This window comes from Talpa occidentalis, unplaced genomic scaffold, assembly GCF_014898055.3.
Source record: "Talpa occidentalis isolate TD23 unplaced genomic scaffold, MPIMG_talOcc4v2.1 talOcc4.6, whole genome shotgun sequence".
NCBI classification, from domain to species: Eukaryota; Metazoa; Chordata; class Mammalia; order Eulipotyphla; family Talpidae; genus Talpa; species Talpa occidentalis.
Genome location: NW_023604972.1, coordinates 53,404,564 through 53,413,869, shown reverse-complemented (window position 1 = coordinate 53,413,869; position 9,306 = coordinate 53,404,564). Strand labels below are relative to the sequence as shown.

The following is a 9,306-nucleotide window of genomic DNA, read 5'->3' as shown; positions in this document are numbered from 1 at the left end:
AAATTAACATTTTGGCTGACATAAGTGGGATATTTTGTACTGTCACACAAATATCTGAGAAATGTTGGGAGTTGGAAGCTGAATTAGGGTTAACAGGTCTGTGACTTTGTGATATTATAAGGAATTTAACCCTTCACTTCTATTGTGGTTAATGAAAAATTTATAAACAAAAGGAGAAGGAAATAACTTTTTTTTTTTAACCCAGAGGGAACACTATTGACATTTTGTTTGTTTCCTTTTAATCTTCTTCACATGTAGGGGTATGAGTATGTGTGTGTGTCTGTGTTTGTGTGTGTTTGTGTCAGTATGCTCTAGTGAATTGACAAAATTAGGATTGTATATTTTGTATTACTTGGGGTTCTTTAGTTGCAAATAATAGGAACTGACCCAGTTTCAAATTTAAGAAGGGGAAGGAATTTTTTGGCATGCTATAAAATCAAAGAAACACCCAGGTCTTAGAAAAATAGGACCCAGGAACTCAGCTGCTTTTATCAGAAGAGAAAATAAATACTGGCTAGACCAAAGTGGGGAAAAAAATTAAAAAAAAAAAACTGTATATAGATGTCCTGGTTTTGAAATTTACAATCATGTCTAGGATAAGTTGTGAAAAAATTTCTCTGCAATTGAAGTCAGTTTGATGCCAGATCAGGGTAACTCTCTCTTCTAAGTTATTATTACATTCAAAGTTTCGACTACTTCCAGGATTTCTTTTCTCTACCTAACCTTTCTCCCTCCTTGACATGGCCTTTGGGACAAGAGGAAGCTCAGACTACCATCCTGCCAACAGAGTTGGGTCTCTAATCCCTGAAACCCACCAGTTCTTTCTGGTTGTAAAGTCTTATATTTTTTTCATTTGAAAAATACTTACTGAGTATAAATAAATATCCTATACAGTAAATGTCAAGAAATATTCATTATCAATTACAAATCAGGTTATAATCCTGAAGGAACCGGAGTCAAAATTTCCACTCATGACATAGTAGTGATAATTCCATCCCAACACGGCAATGATGTAAGACACACAAAACCCGGACACAACAAAACTCATCAAAAAGGGCCATCACTTTAACCAACCAATGATATCACAACAGAAAAATGGTTTTGAATCATTATATGAACAATCCCAATAATCTTATCTTTGTTTTACCAATTTATTAGAGATTGTGGAGTTATACTGCCACAGAATTCCAAAATTCCCTTTTCCTTGGTTTTATTTCAAATTGTTATTAATGAATGAAAATGAGTTATACATAAACACTAATACTTTTAAGTAAGTTAGTCTTTCATAAAAGAACAGGAATAAAAATTTAGTCTGAAGAAATATCCCCTCAGAGATGAGTCACTTCATGGATAAAAAAGAAGAGAAATGTAATGAATCTTTCCTTTAAACAAAGGAAAATAATCTAAATCTGCTATGGTGAATTTGGGAAAATAAGCATTTCCTAGTCTCAGAATATATGTTTATTTTACATGATGTGCTTGAATCATCCAAATCTATGGAGCAGAAATCTGTGGCAATCCAAAGTTGCAATCCAAATTCTCCCCCAGGATGCCATCCTTTTCTTTTTTTTTTAAGTAAGAGGGAACATCTTCTGGAATTATAGGTGCAGATGCTGCTACATCCAAGTAAGAACTGTCTTTATCAGTCAGAAGTTCATTACCCAATGCATTCAACTCCATTTGTCTGGCGTGCCATAATTATGACTCAGTCTTTCTTGAATTTCATTAACATCTCCATTATATCCTGTAGCTGATCTTGTAAATCCTCGATATAGTTGATTTTTACTTGCTTGCAAGCTTTCTTCATTTCCTTTACTCCCACCTCCACAGGATCAGCCATGGTCTTGGTGTCCTTCAATGACTGGATGGTGTAATCGGCTAGTCCCAGATTAAATATTGTTGGGCAAAATACTTTTGCTATAAAACCCGCAAAACTGGGCCTCCCCTGGTGGCACAGGCGGTTGAGCACAGCACTGTGAAGCTGTCAGCAGGCTCTGCAGCTCGGGTTCCATCCTGGCCTGCGGGCAAGAATCCCACATGGCACAGCAGACCTCTCCTATCTTGCCCGCTGCTCCCCTCAACAGTGTGTTTCAGTCAGTCTGCCTGTTCTGTTCCCCACTCTGTCTCTTTCTCTCACCCTCCTGCGCATTTGGCCTATACCCCAGTTCTTGTATGCATGAATAGATAAATCTTAAAAAAAAAAAAAAAAAACCCGCAAAACTTTACGCTTGACCATATTCTTTGGAGGACTTTCTCTCATCTTGGTCTGCTCCTTGTATTTCATTAACTCAGCATCCAGCCAAGAAATCTTGTCAATGGATTCTGCCCTGCTGTCCTCCATGCAGTCAGGCTGGGTGGCAAACCTTAGGTTTTGTTTTACCGAAGAATTGGTTTATCTTGGGAGGCAGCGAAGAAGACCCAATCATTGAAGCAAAACCAGAAACGGAAGCATAGTCACCTCTTCTTCTTACCGGACTTCCAGTATCCGGTTGTGAAGTCTTGCCCTGCGTGGGCCTTGCCTGTGGGACCCTGGCCCCACTGATCTGCTGCTAATGTGACACATCCTTTATGTTCTCGGCACGGGCAGTGTGGTGCTGTGATTGCTTCTGGGAGTTTTGTCATCTTCCTCTGCTGCTGTGGAGAGTCAACTGCCCCTGGCTTAGTATGTGGCCTCTTATTCTCTGCTGTGCTCGCCAGCAAGCCGGCTGTCTCTTTGTTTCCAGCTCCGTTTTATTTGTTTCTTCAGCAATCATTGGGATTGTGGGGGCAGTGGCTCTCTCAGGTCCCCCTGCCTCTAGTCCTGACCTGCTGACTTTCATTCCTTTCTGCAGCCACTCATATCCGCATGGGCTTTCTGACAGTGACTTTTTGCTGATTTCATTGAAGAAGCGGAACAAAGTACTGTCTTTTCTCATATCCTAAAACTTATTTGGAACACAAATATCCATCTTGAATTACAACTCAGAAAGGGGGACAGTCCCCTCAGGGACTCTGCCTACATTCAATTTTCTTCTCTTCCCATCCCTCTTTCTCTAGTGACCTTTCTGTATGCCAGGAAGGAATTTTCCTTCTTTATGTCAGGAAGGAAATTGATCTTGTGCTAAATACTGCATTATTTTATTTTTTTATTATGTCCTTTTTTAATATTTTATTTTATATAATTCTTATATCAGGTTTCATTTTTGCACAATATATGCATTTTCATTTTGGTTATATTCCCCATACAATTGCACCCCCCCTTATTTTGACCCTTATCCTTCCTCTCCCCGCACCCCTCCCCCTGCAGTAGTGTGTCTCTGGTTTATAGTTGCTTGTTGATTTTGATTTTTACTTTGTATTAATTAGTCTTTTTTCCTGGTCCCTTATTTAAGTTTTCTAAATTCTTGCAATGAGTAAGACCATCCAGTATTTTTCTTTTTCTTTCTGATTTATTTTGCTGAGCATGATCCCTTCTAGTTCCATCCATGTTGCTGAAACGCTGCATTATTTTAATTCTTTTAACTTTTTCAAAATTTTTTATTTTGTGATTAACTTTATCATCTCTATGCACTAGTCTTCTAGAGTCTGCTTCAGTATTCCCATCATGTCCTTTCTATTAACTCAAAATAAAATTCTCCCTTATTGGCCTAACTATTAGTTTACTGAGAGATAATGAATTAAATTAAAGCTACTGTGCTTCAGAATGGCAAGTCTGCTATGAGTAAAAAATGCATTCAAGCAGGTCAATGGCCGCTCTCCTAATGTAACAGCTCCAATTGATCTAGGTGGAGAGGCAAAAGGCAAAAGAAATAATTTGGCAAAAGGAAAAAAAAAACCCTCAGATAAAAAACTTCCTATAATAGTTTTGTCTTTTTACATTCAGTTTGATACCCTATATTTCCCATTAGCAAGAGAATTTTTAAAATGCTGCACAGGGCTAAATAGTAATTAATCACCTGCCCACAGTTTAGGTATCCTATCCATTTAACCTTCTTCCTGTGATTGAATGTTTATATTGTTTTGAGATTTTGTTATTATAACTAACACATAATTATGTCCTTGGACACACATTTACATATCTCTTTATTTTACTGAACAGATTTTTTCATTTTTTTAAAAATGTATTTATGCATATGAGAACTGGGGTGTAGGCCAGAGGTGCAGAGAGTGAGAGGATTCACCAGAGACAGAGCGGGGAGCAGAATAGGTGGATCTACTGAAATACACTGCTCAGGGGAGCAGCGGGTGAGCCAGGAGAGGTCTGCTGTGCCATATGGGTTAGCTCCCTGGCTAGTGATAGCTTGATAGTGCTGAGACTTTAACTCCTGCACCACCAAGGAGGTCCCTGAGCAAAGAATTTTTTTGATCAAACAACTGAAGTAAATAAAAAATAATCTTGATGTTTTGCAAAATGACTTCCCAAAACGTTTGTTCTCATTTCTACACTCACCAACAGTATATGGGGCTGTGTGACCTGTTGCATATTTATGGAGATTGATTAGTGATTTAACCTTAGCTTCTTCCAGCCTTACTAATATGTGGAAGCCAAAGGGGATCATATAAAAATTAATAATTTAAATATTGCTTTTTTGTTTATTTATTTTGCTTTCACTGGCTGGACACCTAATATTTTTTGGAATTTTCCCTAAGTCTTATGATCAAATTTTTTAGAAGTGCTAGGCCTTCACTCTTGTGCTCATACACCTTCCTTTTTTATTGACTTTGCCTCAGCTTAACTGAGGGTTGGAGTATCAGAGGACTCTTATGAGGTATACTCATCTACAAAGCATAGAAATGCCTTTTCTTCTAGGGAAATGTCACTCTAATGGACCCTGAGATGTGCTGGCAAATTCTGTTGCTTCCAAAATGTTGATGAAATTGTTTTCTCAGTTTTTTTTTTATATTTGTTTTTCTCTGTGTGGCTTCTCTTCTTTTCTCTGTAGGAGTTCATTGAGGGAACTTTGCTAGAAGACAAATCTGAAAGACAGATCAGATTGTACCAGCACGAATCGTTGTTTAACACGCCTCAACTCATTATTCCTGATTTCTTTGTTCCAGTGTGTTCTTTCTCAGGAGGCTTTTCTGTTTGTATGCAGATAAGCTGTTAGCAAGCTCACCACCCATGACCTCAACTCTGATGGTGGCTCATTTCTAGTTAGACTCAAACTGTTGTGCCCATAGTAACATTTTAAAGAAAGGATCTTTAATCTGGCCAATAAAAATTCTATCTTATGGTATTTATTTTTATATTTTTTGTACTATTAATTAGGCTAGGTATCATTCCAGATTTTTTCTAATTTGCATATCTTTCTTATGAATTATTTCAACAAATTCTTCTTTATCCTGTGGTGTTTAGTATGAGATTTTAAAATATCAGATCTATAAGCATTTGAACTATCCCATTTATAATAGTTTCCCCATTTTTTGGGTATTTTCATTATTATTAGTAGGAAGAGTATTTGTAGTAGTACAAAAATCTACATTTTTAGGAAGAACCATGTTTGTACATAGGAACAGTAAATATAGTAAAAACATCACTACTGCCAATTTGATTTATGGATGCAATGCCATTGCAACCAAAATCTAATCCTTTTGTATATAAAATCTCAAGTTTATCTCAAAATTTATATGGGAGAGAAAAGGGCTAAAAACCATCCAAAATACACATACAGGGAAAGAGTGAAACAAGAATATTTATCTTGCCAGATATTAAGATTTATTATAAGGTTTTTATAATTGGGACTTGTGGCATGGGTGTTGGGATTGAATACTCAGTAAAAAACGGTGATTATTCCTTAGAATAGTAAATGGTGCTGGGATAATTGGTAATCCATAGCAAATAAAGGAATTATCTGCGTATATCACTCCATAAATAAACAAAAGATTCTGTGTAGATTAAAGACTGAACTGTGAAAGGTAAAACTCTAACTTTTATTTTTTTTTCATTAAGTTTTTTTTTTTTAAATAATAAATTTTATTGTTATATTCCCCATACAATTGCAGCCCCCCCATTCTGACCCCAATCCCTCCCCTCCCGCCCCCGCCCCCCTAAAAGTGTCTCTGGTTCATAGTTTTTTGTTGATTTTGATTTTCACTTTCTTAAAGTTATTCGTTTTCCTGGTCCCTTATTTAAGTTTTCTAGATTCCTGTTATGAGTGAGACCATCCGGTATTTTTCTTTTTCTTTTTGGCTTATTTCGCTGAGCATGATCCCTTCCAGCGCCATCCATGTTGCTGCAAATTGCATGTGTTTATCTTTTTTGAATGCTGAGTAATATTCCATGGTATATATGTACCACATCTTCTTGATCCAGTCATCTATTTTTGGGCATTTGGGTTGTTTCCAAAGCTTAGCTATTGTAAACAGTGCTGCTGTAAACATAGGGGTGCAGGTGCTCTTTGGAATTGATGTTTCTGTGTCTTTTGGGTAAATACCTAGGAGTGGAATTGCTGGATCATATGGAAGTTCTATGTTTAGTAGGTCCAGAAATCTCCACACAGCTTTCCATAGTGGTTGGACCAGTTTGCACTCCCACCAACAGTGCAGAAGAGTTCCTTTTTCTCCACACCCTCGCCAACATTTGTTGTTGCTAGTTTTTTTAATATGTGCCATTCTCACTGGTGTAAGATGGTATCTCATGGTAGTTTTGATTTGCATTTCCCTGATGACAAGTGATGTTGAACATTTTTTCATATGCCTGTTGGCCATTTGCATTTCCTCTTCAGAGAAGTTTCTTTTTAGCTCTTCTGCCCATTTTTGGACTGGATTATTTTCTTTGTTGTTGTTGAGTCTCATCAGCTCTTTGCAGATTTTTGTGATCAGTCCTTTATCATTAGTGTTGGGTGCAAAAATGTTCTCCCAGTTGGTGGGGTTTCTCTTTGTTTTTGTTATTGTCTCTTTTGCTGTGCAGAAGCTCTTTAATTTGATGTAGTCCCAGCTGTTTATCTTTGCCTTCACTATCACTGCTTTGGGTGATGTGTCTGTAAAGATGTCTTTGATGTGCAAATCACGTAGTGTTTCGCCTATATTTCCTTCTATATATTTTATGGTTTCAGGTCTTATGTCTAGTTCTTTAATCCATTTTGAAAACTCTAACTTTTAGAACACAATATTGATGCTATCTTTTTGAAGATTTATTTTTAAAATTTATTTATGCATATAAGAGCTGGGGTGTAGGTCAGAGCTATGGGGGTTAGGAGGAGGTGAGAAGATTCACCAGAGACAGAGTGGGGAGCAGAACAGGCCGATCTACTGAAATACACTACTGAGGGGAGCAGCAGACCAGACAGGAGAGGTCTGTCTGTGTTAGCTCTCTGGCCAGGGATCGAAATAATGTGCAGCGGCTGCTGATGGCTTCATAGTGCTGAGACTTAGGACCTTGTGCCACCAGAGAGGCCCCCCAATACTGATGCTATCTTTATGAATATATGGTAGGAAAAAATCTGTAGAACAAAGTCTATTAAGTAAACCATAAAGAAAAGAATTTGATAAGTTCAATGGCATTAAAATTAATAATGTCTTTTTATTAAAAGATAATGACCAGATAAGCTATAAAATAGGAGAACATATTTTCTACCTATATAACCTAGAAAGTTAGGCAAAAGATAGAATTTTATTTCTTAGGGAGGCTTTGAGAATTAAGTACCTATAGGTTGTCTTCTCTGACCTTTCATGTCACTCATCATTCTTCGAATATTTTTAAACACTTCTTTATTAATGCATCACTAGTATGTCCCTAATTCATTTGCACTTTCTATTTCTCACTCCCAGAATCAGCTATTTCTCCAAGGATCCCTAATTCCTTTTGGGGGGAAATTATATTTAGAAATGAAGATTGCATGCTAGGTGCAATTACTCCAATTGTGGTATCACTGTTCCCATTCCCCCTCTAGGAGCAGAGTTAGGAAATATTTGTAAGCATATACATATATACATATAGATACACATTTACAGTTCTGTTTATTTCCATGTATCTCTCCTGAAAGCCACTATGTTCATAGTGACAGCTCCAATTCAAATCCATCACCAGGAAACTCCATCTTATTTCTCCTGTGTATCTCATTATCTTTAAAGCATTTATTTATTCAGTTAATTCCCTCATTAGCACCATTTGACCCCCACTATCACCTGCCTTAGGACAATGATGTCCTTAGCTAAGTAGGGCTGCAGGGTGGCTACATCTGGGTGCCAGATTCAGATCCTCCAACCTACCTACTTCCAGTACTAGGCCACCTGCATGAATTGACACCTTGCTTTCCCTGCCCAGACTCCAACATCCATACCAGGCCATCCTCCCATAAGGATGATCAAATGATCGAATTATCACACTCTGAGTCCTGCGGCTTTCCTTGTCCTGGTGCAAATAACTTTTCCTCTTGCCTCTACCTGAAAGTTTTATGACCTAGTTGTTTAAGAAAAGACAGGAAGAGGAAGAGGTGAAGAAGAATTACTTCTAATATTCTTATGGTTTCATTTTTTAAATAATTATCTCTTTAATCCATGGGAATATGGTATGATTTAAAGGAAATTTTACTTTTTATCAAACCATTGTTTACTAAATAATTTTTTATATTCCTGTAAAACTATCTTTTTGATTAACATAATATACAATGTTGAAATAAGCGACAATTGTATTTTTAAATAAAGTGGTTGAAAGACAACCTTAGCAATAAGGAAGCTAATTTGTTTGAAATTTGATTTACAACTGAACAAGAACAATGAAGTTGTATTTTAACAGTGCTGAAATGTTGTTTTAAGAAGACAGTATGTAAAGTGCAACTTAGGAAAGTTTTTAAGTTAAAATCAAAAGCTGTTCATTAAATGTGAAAGCTCAGGGTGAATAAATGTGATTATGTCTGCACTCTGACTGCAAAGCATTAGTCGCTCATGAGGGGTTGTTCTTTAATACACATCTGTTTCCATCTAGAAAAATAAACAAAAAGGTCCTTTCTTAACCTTGGCTCCACTTCATTGAATTATGTCAAGCAAAATTAAACACTGGAAAGCAAAAACTGTCCAAAGAAAGCATGGATTTATCTGAGCATATTTACTGTGATAAGTATTTTTTAAGTGGGCTCCCTGCTGAGATTCAAGGGGGGTTTTTAGTGTAGATTATGTTCTATGTATCATTAAATTTCTAAGATACTGTTATTGAATCAATATTGTTTTGAGCCAAGCCAGTTCCTCAAGTTTTCCTATACCTATTTTCAAAGCCTAGACCTCATAGTTGTCAATATCTGTGGACATGGGAAATAAAATGTGCCTGTTACATTTCTTCCTTTTTAGACTCACCCTAAACTTCTTCTGGAATACAGCCCATCCTTCTCT

General features: G+C 36.8%; 1 pseudogene; it reads right to left on the bottom strand.

The window, feature by feature from the left end:
* Nucleotides 1–1,494: 1,494 nt before the first annotated feature.
* On the bottom strand, nt 1,495–2,622 carry LOC119260350 (charged multivesicular body protein 5-like; annotated as a pseudogene).
* Nucleotides 2,623–9,306: the final 6,684 nt, after the last annotated feature.